The 19,837-nt window shown below is 41.8% G+C and overlaps 1 long non-coding RNA gene across 1 annotated transcript; it reads left to right on the plus strand.

Annotated features, from left to right (window-relative positions):
• Positions 1-206: 206 nt before the first annotated feature.
• LOC121080698 lies at positions 207-16,472 on the plus strand. The gene is made up of 3 exons (XR_005825464.1): positions 207-218; positions 2,271-2,277; positions 16,357-16,472. It is a non-coding gene; the product is annotated as an uncharacterized LOC121080698 (long non-coding RNA).
• Positions 16,473-19,837: the final 3,365 nt, after the last annotated feature.

Genomic DNA, 19,837 nt, shown 5'->3' on the forward strand with positions numbered 1-19,837 from the left:
GGTTAGCACCGTTAATAGAATTAGTCCACACTTGGCAAAGAGTAGTCAGAATTTGCCACCAAGATGCTAAATGCATTCCCGACACGGAGTTCCCCTCCGCGGCAGCATCATACAATTGGCTGCTGTATGTACACACTTTCATTCTTTCAAAGTCTCTAAAGTTTCTTGGCTGCTCACCTGTCTCGATGAATACAAGTGTTATCCTCGGGGTTTAGGTTGTCCGCCTGGTCCAGACAGCAAGACGATCGTTCAGCCAAGCCGTCTCCTCTGGAACGCAGCCCTCTTCCACGAGCTGTCTTTTTTCCGTCCTTATTCTTCCAAGGCTTCGGAACACCACCACAGGGGTCACCATTTGAGGAGATTGAGGCACGGACTCCCTGATCTGACTAGAAGACCCTTCATGAGTCCATATACGTCTCTTTCTGGGGACGAAGCCTGATTCCCCATTACGGATTTCCCACAGCTCACCTCTCAGCTCCAGAGGGATTTCAGGCCGGCTCCTGCTTCCTTTCAGCAGATCATTCAAAGTTCTGTGGGATTCGCTGCATGTCGCTCAGATAGGCGATTCGAGAGCCCTTCACATCAGATCCTTAAACGCATCACGTCGGGGTCACCAATTTGCGGCGAATGAAGAGACAGGACGCAGCTTGATGCAAGCAAATGTCAATTTATTGTACAGAAGCACGAGGTTTTATACACACTTTCAGAAGCTGCGTGTTTTAAACAGATTGGTTCTTGAAGCTAAGCATTGCATACTAGGCAATCCCTGATTGGTGGTTAACTACTATCAATTAACAGCAAGGTGTTACCTTTCCTTGGCGCCATCCTTGGCGACATCCGTCTCCCACTCCCCTGTGCTCTGTAAACATGTCTCATCATGTTAATTGTTGTCTAGACAAGCTCGAGCACATTCCCCTCAGCTAACTGATTGCCACGCATGGTCCTAGTTTCCAGCCCGCTCCTGCATTTAGCATCTTTCCCTTTACTCGCAAGTGAATGACTTAGATGTGAACTTCCAGATGCTCTGCATTGTGTCCTTTGGCAACTAAAACCAGTATGGAAGTCTTCATAGTACAAAATTTCTTAGGCATCTTCTGAGAACCTTTATCTCTGGGCAAATCCATATCACAGTTGTGTCTACACAAGGTTAACCAAGGACCTCCTTAAGCCCAGTCCCATTTCCCAGCTGTAGTCAGTGGCATTGGGTAAGTCATCACAGAAAGAAAAAGTTAGGAACTGGCATCCAAAATCTGACATTTGGTTGAGTTAGTTTCTTTCTCTGAAGCATTCATAATACCAAGAAAGCAAAATCTGAGGAGGTCATACAAGGGTTATGTCCTTAACTTTTAGTGAAAGTGAGCTCTTAAATGCTTAGAAATTAACATCTTTACATATAGATTTGGATGCTCAGCTGAATGTGTGTGGTGGGGCTTTCAGAGAGAATGGGGGTTTAGAAGCACAAATCCCAAGGAAGATTCTCTGTTGCAACCTTTAAAACTTGGGCTGTTTAAGTATCTTGCTCCTAGCTGTTAAGCCCTTTATCTTAGTTTGCTGTTCATAGCATTTAACTTCGGCCTTCTAAGACATTTTTTGCCTCGTCTTAAGCAAACAGAGAGACTCCTATATTCATTCAGTAGAGAGAAGTCACCACCTCCACAGGTGATTCATTCTATGCTACTTTAGAATGAGATATATCACCTTGTGAAGATACTACAATCCCTCCTTTGTCTACAAAGGAAGCTTAGATTACTGACTAAATAAGACTAAACTTGCAAATCTTATATGGTTACATTTATGGAAGAGGAAAGTTCCAATCCATTCTTGCTGAATTCAGGTGAATTCTTCAGCTCTAGTATGGAAACTCACAAAGCTTCACCCTAAAAGGGAAAATGGGTATTTAATAAATGGAACACTGCTGTGTTTTTTGCATGGATTTTTTTGTTTGTTTGTTTGTTTCCTGTGCATTAAGACAACATTTTGAAGCCAGTAAAAGACTGAACTTTCAGCAGATTAACAAAGTTTGTTAAGTACAGGTGTTTCTGTAACTGTAATAAATGGTGAAAATGCACCACATTCAATGGCCCTAAAAAGTCACACATCCACCCAGGTGACTTAGTGGTGGTGAAGTTACAAATAATTTAAATGCTTCCTACAGGAAAAAATGTCTTGATGCTGGTGAGAAGTAGGCACAAACACCCACATGCCAACTTGTGGCAAAGAGCTTAAAAGAAGATTGGTGTTATTTGTAAAACTGGGATGTGGGGTACCAGTTTTGGTGTACTTCAGAGTAATAGATGGTTTTTTTTCTTGTCCATCAGATAATAGTTCAGATACCTCTGAGTTCACATCTGTCTGTAGATAGAAGTTTTATTTTCTATCATGCCAAATAATGTTAGACAGTACAAGGAAATCATCAGGTCAGCAAGCCTTCCTTTGGATTTTTTTTTTCCCTTGATTTCAGACCTGAAGAAAGACCACAACTTTCTTCCATTTATACTGTTTTTCTTGTCTGGAATCTACTCAAGTCACAGAAAACTCCCCACTACAAAAAACAAACAAACAAACAAAAAACCCCACAACCAAACACAAAACAAAAAAACCCCAAACAAAACAAAAACAAACAACAAAAAATTACTATGCAGATTTTGCAGGTGGGTTTTAGCAAACACAAGTCTAAGCAATCCCTTTTCTCAGACAAAAGGATACTCAGACACAACAGCCCATAATCTTGAATAAAGCATCCAAAATTAAGATGATTTTCTTGAAAGATTAACCCAATTCATTTTGGGTTAAGAGCTGGGAGTAAACAAAAGGGCCCAAAGTCAATTCTATTAACTTGATCAGAGCTACACCGGGACCATGCCTCAAGATCATTATCTTACAAGACACGGATGTCAATCTCATTATGTAATCGAGTGTGTCTAGCACTTTCCTGTATAAATATACTTAATATATATAGTTTTAACCTTTTGCTGTAAAATTAATAAAAAAGAGATTGGTGTCAGTGCGCCAAGAGGCTTATCTCAGTCCCATTAAAGGATGATTTTTTGTGTAAATAAATACATTTCAGCACACAAAAGAAGAAAAATATTTTCTGAAGAAATGATCTGAGCTTCCCCTCCTTCATTTATTATCTCTGCACCATTATATTTCAGGGGGCAAAAAAAGTCTTCTTATTCCAGAGGGTTATCTGTCTGTACTCATGTCTGTCTTCTCATATCCATATTCCACTAGAATGTTAATGCTTTAAAGTTTCAACTGTATGTCAGAGACTGATATATTTGACAAAGGAATTTTGTTGTACTACAAGGACCGGCCCACAGAGTATGGAGCCTGGGGAATTTTGATCCTTTGATTTATCTGCACTTTTATAGATCATCCTCATAGTGTTTGAGAGTGATAGGCAATTCAGGATTCATCTATGCACGCTATGGCTTATGCAGTGACTTGAACAACTCCCTTGAGAGAGCGTGTAAATAATATTCCTTGCCCATGCAGAAATAAATGGGCTTTTGCTACTCTGCCCCCCAAAAGTCAGGTGGGCCGGAAAAAGACTGTAAAAGACCTGCAAGGAGGAGGAAGAGGATGAAACCTGGACTCCTCGTTCATTTCATTATGCATTTACTGCAGCTGAGGTTTTATCATTTAACCAGAAGGGTGACAAGTGTAAGAAAGGAAGGTCAAAACTATAAGGCTAATCTTGAGAGGGTGCATTCCAGTATAATTTTTTTCCTAGGGCCATCTTTAATGCACACTCTACTTACATGTTTGGGAACCCATGGGAAAGGCATGGTAATGTTGCCGATAGTCAACAAGGAAACACAAAACCACTCTGCTTACGTTCGTACTGGTAGTGAAAAATCAAATAGGATTTAATAGGGACATTTTGCCTTGGTTAGCAAGTTCAACAGCTGGCATGCAAAGACATCCAGAACAGGTCTGTGGAGGATAAGGTATCATCCTGGCATAAGCACTGTTCTGTGCCCTTCTTACACTGTCACACCTGTAGCACTCTCAACTTTGCAGAAAGGTTACCACTGATTTATTCAAGCCTAAGAGGAAAATTAGACCCACATTTTGACAATAACAGTACTTGATTTTAATATCACTTCAGACTATGCACATTCCCTTACTGGTGCTGATTATTAATAAGTTATTTAAAATAAAAAAAACCCAACCAACCAACCAAACAAAAAGGCAGTCCAGAGCTGAGAAATCTCGGTGCTGATAAAGTAGCACAAAGAAAAAGAGAGGGTTATCCCTTACCTCACTTCCCCATTCTCACAGGGTTTCTTCTGATGCAGCTGTGTTATTGACCAGCAGCATGCATAATGAAAATTAAGGTCCCAGGGAGATGGACAGAAACTTAACGTACTGAATCTGCAGAATTAGCTTTTCATTACTATACTGAAAATTTCATGCTGTCCACAGAAAAACTCCCTTATTGTAAAAACCACAAGGCTGTTGGAAGAAGGGTTTGACGGAGTCAAGAAGACGCTCAATATGAGTTATGCATCTTGCTCAACTTTATTAGTTTCTAACACTACTTATATAGAACCGATACACATGCATATTCATAAAGCAGAAATATAATTGGTTAGTAGTCTCTAAACGCGCGCGGTTCTCACACCCCTAATTATCATGACTAAAATAAGCATTCTATCCATGTAGCTAATTGTGTTGCTATGCTTCAGCCTTGTAGTTTGTTACTCCCTATTTTCCTATACCGCTCCCTACCTTTCTTGGCCCTGCACCTGCTTTCCCAGCAGCTGTACCTTGTTACAGCCACGGCCTGTTGGCACAACATAATTACTTGGTCTCAGGATTCAAGAATAGCTCAAGGCTACCTTTCTTGTTAACTTCAGCACAGCAACTTCAGTACAATTCTGATTACAGGCCTATTCTAATACCAGGCCTGGATTGTGCAGATCTTCAGAGATTCTAAGGCCATGCTTCTGCAGCCATTCTTCTACTATTCCCCCTTTTTCTTTTGCACAAGCCAGGCCTGATTGGTTATGTTAAAAACTACTCTCTTTAAACAAGAAAAAACACAGCTAAAAACTAAAAGCATTACAATAATGATTATAACAAAGCGTATTCCTTCCGTCAATAACGTCTTCAACCTGTTATCCCCAGTCTTCTCAACCATTCATCAAAGTGATTATCATCAGCAAGAATATGCTTCATGTTTCCATGTAGTTGTGACAACTTCTTGTGGATAGATATGGAATGATCGGAAAGGTTCACACAACACATCCCTTCAAAATCCTCACAACCGTGTCCATGTGCTAATAACAAAAAATCTACTGCAGCTCTATTTTGTAATGTAGCATGCCTAACGCTATCTACGTCAAGCGATAACGAACTTAAAATCTGTGATGTAAGATTAAATTGCTTCTCTCCCCAACACGCTAACCTTCATATATTCTTAGCGTTTAATGCAGTCATTGCTCCTGGCATAAATATGGAGGCTAAGACATTTGTTGTTACAGACTGCAGATCGACTCAGTCATTACATGTTTCATCAAAGGTGCGCAGTACCCTCCGTGATCTATGAAATTGTGGAGTCATTTTCAATAAGTCTTTCATATGTGGAGCAAACCAATTTAAACGCCCTAAATAACATGGTCCACCGACAGGATTCAAAGGAATCCCTGGCCATGCTCTATCTCCACGTATCAAAAAGACTCCTGGTGGCAAATGATAGCCCCCTGATACATTTACATGTAAGCCTCCAGCTTTCAGTTCACCCCAAATAGGTGAACTGGTTAAATTTTGAAACTTTGTATCAAACTCCCATTCAACTTGTCGTGCTAGCCACAATTGCCATGGTTCACCAAACCAAACTACTCCAGTGCCATTTACAGGTTGAAGTGGTGGTACTGTGTCCTCGCATTCTGGCATTCCCGTTGCAGTCATGTTAACGTATTTAACGGGCGTAATGCTACCTAATAGGTCTAACTCCTGCAATGGCAAATGATATGGTGGATTCAAATTCTCAATAACCGTTTTCTGCCATGCTGCATTACGCATAGAAGGCCAAACAAATTGCCCATTCGGACTCATACATGTACCATTCTGATTGGAAGTCAGATCAACTGGTTTAACATTTCAAAAAACCATAAAAATTTGTTTCATTCTCTTGCAGGGGAATACCAATTAATCAAGTTCTAAAGGGGTTGTCTGCTTGCTGCAAACTTAAACAAAAGTCTGTTATTCCCATGATATTTGCCCATGTCACCCATATGTTTGTTCTAGGCAAGGTGTCAAAAATACTTTGGCCAATGGGTAAAAAATTCATCAAGACCGTAAACCAAGACCACCACTTAAACATGTTTAGTCCTGCAATTTCCACCCTTTTTTTTTTTTCATTCCACCCCACAAATCTGTGCTTTCACAGATTCTGATAATGTATACTGTCTCCAATCAGCATGGTATTACACTAGTCGTATGCTTTCTCTTGTTTCATGCCCAGTTACTAATCAAACACATACACTCTTTATACCATTTACATTTAAACTTTGGTTTACAGAACCATTTTACCCCACATAGCATACAGCGGCACAATACCCACGGTTTACATCCCTTACAACATAGACAGTTTATTCTGTCTGCTCGCTCAGAGTCTTCTCTTCTGTCTTCTGATCTTGACATACAGGTCGCACAAACTTGCTAGGGACCCATATAGGTCCTTTATCTGTGGAGATACAAAAATAACCTCTACCGATAAATAACACCGGATTAGGTCCTTCCCATACACCTGAAGCCATATTTTTATACAAAACATTCAAACCAGTAACTGTAGTTGTTTGGTTCCTTCGCGCTGTTTGGTGATGTATAACAACAGGTGGTCCCTCTCTACCCTCCGTAAGTGAGAGATAGTTTAAGGTAAACAACACCTTAGTCAACCTTTCAGTTACATCTATGTCCTGCGATACTTTCTGTCTCTGAAGATAATCCTTCAGGGTACGGTTTGCCCTTTCAACAACTGCTTTCAGTTCTAAGGTTTGAAGGTTGTCCCGTGGTTCACCGGTGATCACATGTTTCTGCCACTGATTATTGGATTGCCAAACACGCGCAGCCTTCTTCATGTTTCGTCCTGCATCTGTAAACACCGTTGGCCCTTCAACTGGTCCTTTTGAGCACAGCGGTCTCACGATCCACTGGTAATGCTCTAACAACTTCCAGAGAGGTCCTTCTGGCCGGTTGTTGTGTACAACACCTGTATAACCCATCAAGGCTTCCTGTATGGCTGTTGAATGTCTCAGAAGCCACTCATAATCATCACCACGGACTGGAATACTGATATCTGCTGGTTCAGTCCCATCAATTTCAACAATCCTATCTCTTTCTGTTCTCACCAAGGCCGCTACTGCTTCAGGGCGACTTAAAATACGATGTCTGGGTTGCAATGCCAAAACCAACCACTCTAAAATGATCGCCATATTTTCCCCCTTTTTCTTTTGCCATTACAAAATAAGGGCAATAGGTGAAGTGGCAACATTACAAACCAAAAAAGATAACAGATGATTTGCCATTTGGTGACCACACCAACCAGTCTGAATCTTACGGGATACGACTTTCAGGGCAGCCCGCTGTTCTGGTGAACAAGTTCAAGGACTGTTGGCTTCGGTGCCATGCAACCAGGATTGGAACAGTTGCAAATCATCGTTAGTGAGTGTCATCAGGGTGTAAGGGAATCGTGAAAAAGACAGAACAGTCTTTCAAGTCTATCACAATTTGCCAAATCTGAGGGATCATCATAAAAGGTGGAAAAGCAGGTTGCAACACTCCCATCACTAAAATCTGATCATTAATTTTCCATAAATCATGTCCCAGTTATGTGCATCAAGATTATTAATCAGTACTGGAGAAGCTAACGAGCTGGTCACCTGCCATTCTCCCTCCAAAATAACATCACAAATAACACCGGACCAACACTGTAGAATTGGATCTTTTCTCAAGTTCAGCATCGGTGGGGTAGTTGGGCTAACTGGAGGAATTACAGGTATTGAAGTAGTAGGCAGGTTCATTTTAACTCGCTTTACCAGGTTTCTTAATTTATCTGTTACCTCCTGTAAGGATTTCTCTGTATTGTTATCACAAGGTTTCTCCCCGCCTTCTTCCTCAAACCCATCCGATGAGGTTTCAGGACAAGGAGGAACTTTTGGTTTGTCCGCTGTCTTATCTAAAAGCTCCGGCGCCATTGAACATGCAGGGGCGGACATACCCTTCAAAGGACAAGTATGCCCAACTCCAAAAAGTGTAACCAAGAGAGAAGGCTTAGGTTAATCACCCTTCTGCTCCACCGGGTTTTCTACACATCTCTCCCCAAGCTTCTACAGCTGCCGGCCACTAGTTTGTTTTTTTGGTTTTTTTTTCTTTTTTCCCTCTTTTATAGTTTCCAGAGTGTTAACTATCGACCGCCACATCAGAGGCAATTTCCCACTTCTCTCCATTCCGCAATACTAAACAATAACGCGGGCTCGGGGATCTTATTCTTTTTTCGTGCCCAGCGAACTAAGGTCTCCACTTCTGTCTCTTTAATGCCCTCCCCTCTCTTAAGGAGGATGCCAGTTAACAGTTTAATTGCCACGTCTAATTCCATCGTGGTCTTCTCAGAGCTCTCCCCTTTCACAGAAAGGATATCAGCTCGGAGAAGCCCTGCCACGATTTACTCATTGCGATCTTCCGTAGTGCCCCCCCCCCCTTCCTCTCACAGAGAGGAATTTAGCGTAGAGTCCTGCCGCGATTTACTCTACGCAGTTTTACCACCGGCGGGGGTGCGATCTGCAGCTCTACACCGAACTCTGGACTCCCCTTTTCGCCAGCAGCTGGGGGGATCCGTGGCGGTGGGTGGGCGGGCGAGTGGGGGGAGCTGCGGGGCATGGCACGGCACGCTGGTGGGGCGCGGGGAACTGTGCTGGTGTAAGAAGCATTCTGGCTAGCGAAGTACAGTCACTGGGTGTCATGATTTCAGATTCAAACAAATAAGTCAACAAGTGTTTGACTGGTTCAGATTGTAATCCATATTGTGGAACGGCTTGTCGCAGCCGCTGCATAAATTTCCAATCAAAAGGTTTCCACACAGCGGCTGCTGAACCAGCAGGTAAAGCAGTAGTCCGCACCGGACAAGCAACAGCAGAAGCAGCTTCCCACTCTCCCTCCAATATAGCATCTCTTACAACCCCAGACCAACGACTTTCGGGAGCGGCAGGGTGCAGGATAGCACCTTCCTGGGTCAGGATCTGAACATCACGACCGGCAGTAGGCAGATGGCATTCAGTCAATTGCTGCTGCAAGCGGTTTAGGGGCCGGTCGGAGGGCTTGGTTCTGGGGATGGGGGATCGGGGCAGGTGCAGGTGGGGTGGGTTCGTTTTCTTTATTGGACTCCACGTTCTCATTCAGAGGCGCACTCGGACCCGCCGTAGTACCCTCGTCCTCATCTAACAGGTGGGGCGGCTCTCGGTAGTTGTCAGGGCGGCGCGGAGCACCCGTTGCAGCGGCACCCTCCAGAGATGGTGTCGGGTGTAACAGCTCTGTTGCAGATTTTTTAATGGGCACAATTATGCCTTTTGCAGATGGAGCGCCTAGACCAAATAATCGGGTAGACTGTGACTCGGTTTCCCAACCGAGGAGGTCTGATGCAGCCATAGCCATTTTTTTCTCCGCAACCAGGGATCGTAAATGGTTTATGACCTCCTGGCAGGCAGTCCTCAAGTCCTTGGCCGACTTGCTGCCGCTAAGGATCGCATCGCAAAGGGAATCCCCGACCTCTCGCCACTCAGTCACACTAAACAGCAATTGCGGGTCTTTTAAGTGTCCGTTTTCAGCCACCCACCTACAGAGCTCATGGAGCTTCTTAGTGCTCACGCTAGCCTCTCGCTTAGCAAGAATATCATTTAATAGTGTGAGTGCCGCTTCCCTTTCCATTATCGAGGGAAAAACGGCCTTACCGGTGCAGGTCCGCGCACGACGTCAATGCCAGATTCAGACGCCTTTACTCCTTATGGACGTCTTCCTGCTTGAACTCTTCACAGCGACTCTCAATTTTGCAAAGCCCACTGTCACGATGCAAAGGCAGAGTTTTTCCAGTAATTACAGCTTTCCCGTCGTTCGGGCACCAACTGTTGGAAGAAGGGTTCGCCAGAGTCAAGAAGATGCTCAATATGAGTTCTGCATCTTGCTCAACTTTATTAGTTTCTAACACTACTTATATAGAACCGATACACATGCATATTCGTAAAGCAGAAATATAATTGGTTAGTAGTCTCTAAACATGCGCGGTTCTCACACCCCTAATTATCATGACTAAAATAAGCATTTTATCCATGTAGCTAATTGTGTTGCTGTGCTTCAGCCTTGTAGTTTGTTACTCCCTATTTTCCCATACCGGTCCCTATCTTTCTTGGCCCTGCACCTGCTTTCCCAGCAGCTGTACCTTGTTACAGCCACGGCCTGTTGGCACAACATAATTACTTGGTCTCAGGATTCAAGAATAGCTCAAGGCTACCTTTCTTGTTAACTTCAGCACAGCAACTTCAGTACAATTCTGATTACAGGCCTATTCTAATACCAGGCCTGGATTGTGCAGATCTTCAGAGATTCTAAGGCCATGCTTCTGCAGCCATTCTTCTACACAAGGCTAGTTCTTGATGTAAAGAAATTAAAGATGCCATTGCTCACATTAGTTCTCTACTGGCATTTCTAGTGGCTTCCACTAAACCACCATTTTTTTAGATTTGGAGCCAAAGAGAGCAGCATCCACTTTTCCGCACCTTTCCATGCAAACAGCACCAAGGTTCACACAAGGTTCTCGTCTCACAAGGTGCTAAGAACAGCAGAAAATGATGGAAGCCATCCTCAGATCAAGATAAACATCCTCGATGCCACAGACCTCAGAGCAATTTCTGTGCTAAAAAAAAAAAAAAAAAAGAAAAAGCAACACTAAAAGCTCAGATCCTCATACAGTGATAAATTTTTTTAAGAATCAAATATCGTCTTTATATCTGTCATTAAGTTATACTTACTGACATCACTGAAAGTTGGGTATCTCTCAACTGAATTCCAAGTTTTCACCTTTTAACTCCTAAAATTCATTGAAAAATTGAAATGTTCTTTCCCATCTCAGGAGTATCAGAATTTTCCAGGCACTTAAGAATCCTTTGTTATATGATAAATATTTAAATATAAAATTAAATTAAATTAAAATAAAATAAAATAAATAACATAACATAAAATATAAAATACTTAATGACAAAAATAAAAAACCACAGGAAAACAAGCCAGATCAAATCTATTAGTTTCTAGCAGAACAGCTGTCTATCAAAGCTCAGGCTTCCTATCTGACCACAATCAAATAAACAAGACAGCCAAGCGCCTGTAGGTCAGAGGCTCTGAGGAGCAGAGGAATGTCTGCACAGTCTGGAGCTGAAAGGCTGCCATTCTGCTAAGGATGTCAATCAGCCCTTGGTCGTTTGCCTATGCAGGAAGAGAAAAAATGTTGTTTCACACAGGTGAGAATTAGTCCAAAGTAAAAATGCGGCTGAAGATTTTTTCTTTCTTTTTTTTTCCTTTTTCTTTTTTTTTTCTTTTTTTTATATAACACAAATGAATATTCTAGTACAAGAGAGTGTTCAACAGGGAAGGACAAAACTGACTGTATGTTTATTTGAAAGAGGTTTTGCACCTTGAAAAATCAAATCCCTTTCCCATTGGACTCAATCTTTTTCAATTTAAGTTTAATGAAAACTTTCAGTAAATGCATATTTGTATATATTCAAAGAGCTGTCTGTGTTCTGGTAACACTGACCTAGAGGGGTTTACAGCTGGGAAAAGCCTTGACTTCTTTTCTTTTTTTTTTCCCAAACAACTATTCCATAATTTTCACTGTTTTCATATAAATGATCTACACTTGTTAGTCTGCTATATTTATCTTTAGGGCCTGGTGACTACTGCATTAAAAGATCATCTCCTGGATTCTGGAAAATAAGAGGTGTTTTCTCCAGCTATGAATTTTACTTTGACCATTTCAACTTCCAGGAAAATTAGTCTACCATGCACCTGTTAAGATTAAAGTTTATTTATAAGAAAATTTTTGTGGCTGATACAAAATTTATACAAAAAGATTTTTAATCAATCAACAAGTTGGATGGACTTGCTGTTTTGGTGTATTATGATCAGAGCACTCCTCTCTTTCATCTTATTTCTTACTGTACTTCAGATGACTCTAAGAATCTTAGCTTGTTTTTCTTTACTTATAACCCCTATGGCATAGCGAGACACATGCGCTGATTCATTTAGTTGTGTAATTGCTGATCTTGTTTGCAAATGTTACTAAATAGATGATTAGGCATAAACTGCAGCAGTCTACTCAATACAGTCAGACAAATTTTATTATTGCATTCCTTATCTCAAATGTTCACAGACGAAAACTCTACTTACCCAGTTCACAGTTGTCTAATTTTTGCTGCAAGCTCTTCATTATCAGACTTCTAGTGCTGAAGTCAGAAACGTTTATGCCAGTGAGGCTAAAGGTTGGACCTACAATATATCCTGAGGAGTGAGTCACCAAGCATACATACAGCCTGTAAAACATGAACATGTGTGTCTGATATGTTCTGATTTTACTTATGGTTTCATGGATTAGTTTTAAAGTGTGGGTGGAGAGGAGCTCACAGACCTGAAAGTTTTGGATGAGTCATTTATTATTCAAAAGGAAACCTGAGCCATACTCTACACTGCTTCACTTCAGGGCAGAACACTTTATCTTGGCCGCAATGTACCCATCAGCAGTGGTAGAAGATGTCCCTAGATAGTATCTAGCTTTACACTGGAACTGATGTTTTGCAACACCAGCCCCTCTCCTATGAATTTAAAGGTACCCACAGCACAAAAGGCTAATTCTTTGGACTCCCATGCATAGGTGTTAAGGAAGACATAAACCGAGTGCATGCAATATGGTATACACCTCGTAATAAATGGTTGTACTGGAAGGAGAGAAGAGAGAAATCATAAAAGTCCTATAGGTTCATCTCTAGTAAATCTGTCTTTGCAGTTTTCTGTCAACTGAGAAGCTGAAGGTTTTGTAACCAATAAATCACCTGCCTTGACCCTCATATCAACAATATGATCAGTGAACAGAGATACAAAAACCCAGATCTCCAGCCCCAGATTTCTGAAAGCAAGCAGAAAGTGAATAAACACTGAGAAAAGCCTTCATTCCTTTCAGTTCTGAAGCTCACTTATTTTTCTTGATGTTAGAAGAAACTAGCATTTTAAATAGACAAGGCAGCTGCTGCTGGGTTAGGATATTTGCCAGAGACAGTGTTCATTGGTACGAGAGCCATATCACACCAAAGGTTATGGTCTTACATCTGCTTGGTAGGCAATGACCTGGATGTGTTTTAACACCAGCACTCAGGGCCAGAAATTTCATGGACACTTTTCTAGGGAGCTTCTGGGACTTCAGAGAAAGAGATCATCTCTTCATAAAATGATCCAGGTGAAACATATTCAGGAAATCTCTTTGTAAAGCAGACCTGTACGGAAGTCTAGATGGTTAGCTCAACATAGAATCATAGAATTACTTAGTTTGGAAAACTCTTAAGATCGAGTCCAGCCATTAACCAAGCACTGCCAAGTCTACCACTACTAAACCACGTCCCTGAGCACTGCATTTATATGTCTTTTAAATACCTCCAAGGATGCTGGACTAAACCATTTGCCTGGGCAGCCTGTTCCAATGCTTATGCACACCTTTGGTGAAGAATTTTTACTAATATCCAATCTAAACCTTTCCTGGTGCAACTTGAGGGCATTTCCTCTTGTCCTATCACTGTTACTTGGAGGGAGAGACCAACCCCCATCTGTCTACAACCTCCTTTCAGGTAGTTGCAGGAAGCAGTAAGGTCCCCCCCTGAGTCTCCTCTTCTCCAAACTAAACACCCCCAGTTCCCTCAGCCGCTCCTCATAAGACTTGTGCTCCAGACCCTTCACCAGCCCTGTTGCCCGTCTCTGGACAAGCTCCAGCTTTTTTGGGCTGATGTAATACTCACCAATGCTTTTGCTTCTATAACTGTAGTATCTGTTGTTACCGCATATCCAGCGTATCGGACTCCTTGCTCCATAAAGCTACTTCCATCAGTATACAATTCCCAGTCTGGTCGCTCCAATGGTACATCCTTCAAGTCTTCATGACTGGAATAAACATACTCGATGGTAGCCAAGCAGTCGTGTTCCAGTTGTCCTTCTTCCTGTATGGAACTTAAAAACACTGCAGGATTTACCAGGTTAGTTGTTTTTAAAATCACATCATCTTGTTCAGTCAGTACTACCTGGTACTTCACCATTCGGCTCGGAGATAGCCAGTGTCCCCCCTTTTGTTCTAAAACAGTTATCACCATGTGTGGGACATAGACTGTTATTGTTCTTCCCAAAGTCAACTTCCGAGCTTCTTGTATGAGCATCACTGTTGCTGTCACTGCTCGAAGGCAGTTTGGCCACCCTCTACTCACTGTGTCCAGTTGTTTAAAGAAATATCCGACTGGTTGTTTCCAGCTTCCTATCCTCTGGGTTAACACGCCCAGTGCAAGGTGTTGTCTTTCATGAACAAACAACTGGAAATCTTTGGTTAGATCCGGCAGTCCCAAAGTAGGTGCAGACATTAAGGCACGTTTTAACTCTACAAAAGCCTTTTGCTGTTTTGGGCCCCATACAAAGGGAGAATTCTTTGGGGCCTCATACAGCGGTTTAGCTATTAGCCCATAGTTCATGATCCAAAGGCGACACCACCCAGTCATTCCCAAAAATGCTCTGAGTTCATGAATATTTCTCGGCTCAGGTATACTACAAATAGCTTCTTTGCGATCTTTTCCCAACTGCCATTGTCCTTTTGAAATCTCAAAGCCCAGATATATCACAGTCTGGCAGGCTATTTGGGCTTTCTTCCTGGATACCTTGTACCCATTCAGTCCAGAAAATTCAAGAGGTCAATAGTCACCTGTATACAAGTAAATCTTTCTTCTGTAGCAATCAGTATGTCATCCACATATTGTAAAAGTAAATGTCCAGGTCTTGATTTATCCTGTTTCCAGATTTCAAGTTCCTTTGCTAACTGATTTCCAAAAATAGTTGGACTGTTTTTAAATCCTTGGGGTAATCTAGTCCATGTCAGCTGCATCCTTCGCCCGGTTTGAGGATTTTCCCATTCAAAAGCAAACAGTTTTCTGCTTTCCTTTTCCAAAGGTATACAAAAGAAAGCATCTTTTAAATCAAGCACTGTAAACCATTGATAAGTGTCCCTTAATGCTGTTAACAGTGTATAAGGGTTTGCTATTACAGGATAAATATCCTTAACTATTTGATTTACTGCTCTCAAGTCTTGTACCAGCCTATATTCACCCGATGGTTTTCTGACTGGTAAAATAGGAGTATTATACTCGGATTCACATTCTTCCAAAATTTTATACTCCAGAAATTTATCAATTTCTTCAATTCCTGTCTCACTTCTGATTTGATTGGATATTGTTTAATTCTCACTGTTCCTGCGCCTTCCTTCAAATCTATTTTAACAGGTTCTGCTAGTTTCATTTTACCAGGAATATTTGTTTCCCATACAGTAGGGATCACTGCTAAATCCACCTCTGGTGGAATTTCTTGTTCCTTTACCTTTTCTTGTATCATCAGGATTTCTCCCGTTTTTGACTTGGGTATTTTCAAGAAAAGTTCTCCTTCATCAAAAACAATTTGTGCATTTAATTTAGATAACAAATCTCTTCCTAACAAGGGTATTGGACATTCTGGTACATACAAAAATTCATGTGTAATTATCTTATTTCCAAATTTCAAATCTAGGGGTTGTAGGAATGGCCTGTTTTCTTCTGGTTTTGTTCCAATTTTTCCTTTACAGGTATTTAATACCAAAAATGTCGCTCCTGTATCCACTAAAAATTTAACTTCTTTATCTCCCAGTTTAATTATAACCAGAGGCTCAGCTGGGTTCCCCTCCGGTCCCCTTCAATCATCTAAAACCATTACCTTGGCAAGGTCGTGAGGAACACTCTTGTTTCTAGGGCAATCATTTTTCCAATGTCCTTCCTCTCTACACAAGGCACACTGATTTACTCCTAAGGGGGTATTACATTTCTGATTGCCACAGTGCATACAACCTCCCCTTCCATTAAATCCTCGTCCTCTTCCTCTGCCCCTTCCTCTATCTGTCGTCCCTGTAAATACTGCCAATAAATCTATTCTCCTTGATCTTCTTTCTTCTCTTTCTCTGTTGTTATATACTCTCCATGCTACTTCCAGCATTGTATTCAAACTCCTTGAATTCTCTCCCTCCAGTTTCTGGAGTTTTTCCTTATATCTGGTGCCGATTGCCCCATAAAAATCAAAGCCAATTGTATCTGTGCTGCCTCTGTTTCCACTCTCAAATCAGTATATTTTCTGGCAGCTTCCTTTAATCTTTCCAGAAATGCTGAGAGAGATTCATTTTTATCTTGTCTTACTTCATATAGCTTAGACCAATTCAAAGATTTGGGCATAGCATGTCTAATCCCATATAAAACCCATTTTTGATACCGTCTCAGTCTTTCTCTATGTGTCAAATTATTTGGATCCCACTGCGGATCCCCAGATGGAAAATTCAGTTCTATTGTTCCACCTGTTATTCCACTCATTACATCCAACTCTGCCTGCGCTTTACCAGCTCTTAATACCATTTGCTTCTCTGTATCATCTAACAAATTATCCAGGATTATTTGTAAGTCATTCCAGTCTGGATTCTGTGTTCTGATTATAGTATCTACCACCTTGCCCACTTTTTCAGGATCTTCTCTATAATTTCCTGCTGCCTGTTTCCAAGTCATCAAATCCGTAGCTGTAAAAGGTACTTTCACATAGACCGGTCCATCACTACCAACTCCCTGTCGGAGGGGAGCTATTGTCTGTGTCTGTTGCCGAGTTCTCCGTGAAACAGGAGTATGAATTACAATCTCCGATAATCTCTCTTCCACATCTCCTGTTCCACTGCTATCCGGTTCAATCACCTGTTCTTGTGCCCTAGATTCTCGACCCTGATTCCTTTCTCTCCTAGGAGGGGATATATCTAATTCTGGTCCATCATCACTCTCAGTAACAATCCTTTTCTTTAAACAACCTTTCCCGATCTCACAAGTTAAACAACACTTTTTCACTTTCTTATTATCAGCAGTTATAGCCATTACGAAACGATCTCCAACAGTTAACTTGCATTCATCCTGCCAGTCTTTTCCCTGTCTCAAGTAAAATAACAAATCCACATATGGCATTTCACTCCATTTCCCTTCCCTTTTACAGTATAACATTAACTGCAGAATAGTGTTATAATTCAGTGTTCCATTCATGGGCCACTTTTCCTGATTTTCCAATGTATACAGAGGCCACCAATTATTACAATACTCAATCATCTGGCTCTTTGGCAAATCCTCATATAAATCTCCCCAATGTGCCAACAAACATCCCAATGGAGAATTTTTTGGGATTTTGTCATTTACCATAAGATTACCCATGCTTTTACTTTTAAACAACCGAGTTAACTTAGATGCCATAGTATAATCACTCACAATATATTACACAATTATTCAACTCTTTCACCCCGATCCGCGGACTCACACTCCACACTTGCTTTCGTGTTCAATTGCACGTTTCACCCTTACAGCCACACACTTTTCCACAACGGTTACTTTAAACAAAGGTGTTATAACACATTATACACTTCTTAATTTTCTTCTCAATACACAGACACAATAAACAATTCTGTATCAAAAGAAAAACCCCTTCTAACTTCTTGTTAGAGGCACTACCTTAGAGAACACTATAGCATATAGGTTCTCTTGTTTCCACTTTTGCCCAAACCTGCCAATAGCTTTCGCTTATGTCTTACGGGCAGACGCCTAGGCTTCCACTTCCACAAGGATCCTTTTAGTCCAACCCTGCAGTAGCTTTCACTTATGTCTTACGGGCAGACAATTTCCACTTACACTAGAATTCCTTTAGTCCAACCCTGCACAGCTTTCACTGCATCTGACAGGCAGACTTATTCAGTGAGACTCAAACCCACTGGTGGGACTTTAACCCACTCCTTACCATAAACTTATCTTAGTGGGACTCTAACCCACTTACTTTAGTGCACTTATCTTAGTGGGACTCTAACCCACTTACTACAATTACAAAAAGAAGTGTCTTACCAAAATCCAGGGAACGTCGCGAAGAGCTTTATGGATCGGGGATCGATGGGTATCCCCGAGAAATCCTCGGTGCCGGCTGGAACCGATCAGGTCCCCGACTCCTCCGGTCTCCTTCAGCGAGGTCCCATCTGGGTCGCCAAAAACTGTTACCGAAATCTCGGAATGAAGAACTTATCGACACCAATGTGATGTAGATAAGCAGACACTTCTTTTTTGACGGCCAGGTGCGTGAGTGAGTCCTCTCACGATCAACGCACACCAAGCTTCAAAATCAGACACCATATATAGAACTTAGTCATACATATTCATTAATTATTCTTGCATAATCATAATATTTCCCATAAATCATTAACATAGTCTCCTCCCATATCCAATTCTGCGCAGTAAAGCTTAGAAAGGTCCGGAAATGGGTCTGGGGTACGATTTGGGTAGGTGTTATATGAGTCAGTGGTCACGATCTCCCCCTGCCGGAATTACCTTTCACTTAAGGTAACTGTTTCTTGGCTGGCAACTATGGGTTGCTTCACTCTACTCTCGCCAGTTCACATTCATTCTCATTTTGACATTTTAGTACATTCTCCTATGTTACATATAAACAATCATCTCGAATCTTAAGTCTGTTATCTAAGTTCTAAACATTCCTACTAGGTGATTCTGACCAATTCCTCTGGCCTTGGTACGGGGCTGTACAGAGGATTTTTATAGCAGCTTTTACTGTATAACTATAAGTTTCATTAAAATATATTTCTTATCCTTTTATATTTCTATTACATAATTGATTTTATAAAATCAAATAATCAATCAAATAAAGTCAATCAATCTTAACTTATTAGCAAATCTGTAACACCTCTATGCCCCTCCTGAAGTGAGTGGCCCAAAACTGAACACAGTATTTAAGGTGAAGCAGCAGCAGTGCCCAGCACAGGGGGACCATCATTGACCTAGTCCTGCTGGCCACACTATTTTTGGTACAAGCCAGGATGCTGCAGGCCTCCTTGGCCACCTGGGCACACGGCTGGCTCATGCCCAGCCGGCTGCTGACGAGCCCCCCCAGGCCCTTTCCCCCCAGGCAATTCCCAGCCGCTCTGCCCCCAGCCCGTAGCGCTGCGGGGGGCTGGTGTGACCCATGGGCAGGACCCGGCACTGAGCCTTGGCCTTGGACCATCTATGCAGCCTGTCCAGATTCCTTGGTAGACCCTTTCTACCTCCAAACAGATCAACACTCTCACCCAACCTTGTGTTATCTGCAAATTTTCTGAGGGTGCACTCAATCTCCTCATCCAATTATAAAGTCATTAAACAGGACTGGCCCCAGCACTGAGCCCTGGGGCACACCACTTGTGACCAGCCACCAGCTGGATGTAACTCCATTCCCTGCCACTCTGTGCCCAGCCATCCAGCCAGCTTTCTACCCAGTGAAGAGCACAACCATCCAACACATACAGCTAGGTAGGTGTATTACCTAAACTTAGGTGGGACAAATGCTGTCATTATGCCTTTGTTCTAAAAAAATTATTAACTTATGAAGTCCAAATAGTGTGGACATAAGACAGTCGGCACGATTTGTCCTGGGGTCCAAGACTTAATTCTAGCATACATGATTTCTA

Source organism: Falco naumanni, chromosome W, assembly GCF_017639655.2.
Source record: "Falco naumanni isolate bFalNau1 chromosome W, bFalNau1.pat, whole genome shotgun sequence".
NCBI classification, from domain to species: Eukaryota; Metazoa; Chordata; class Aves; order Falconiformes; family Falconidae; genus Falco; species Falco naumanni.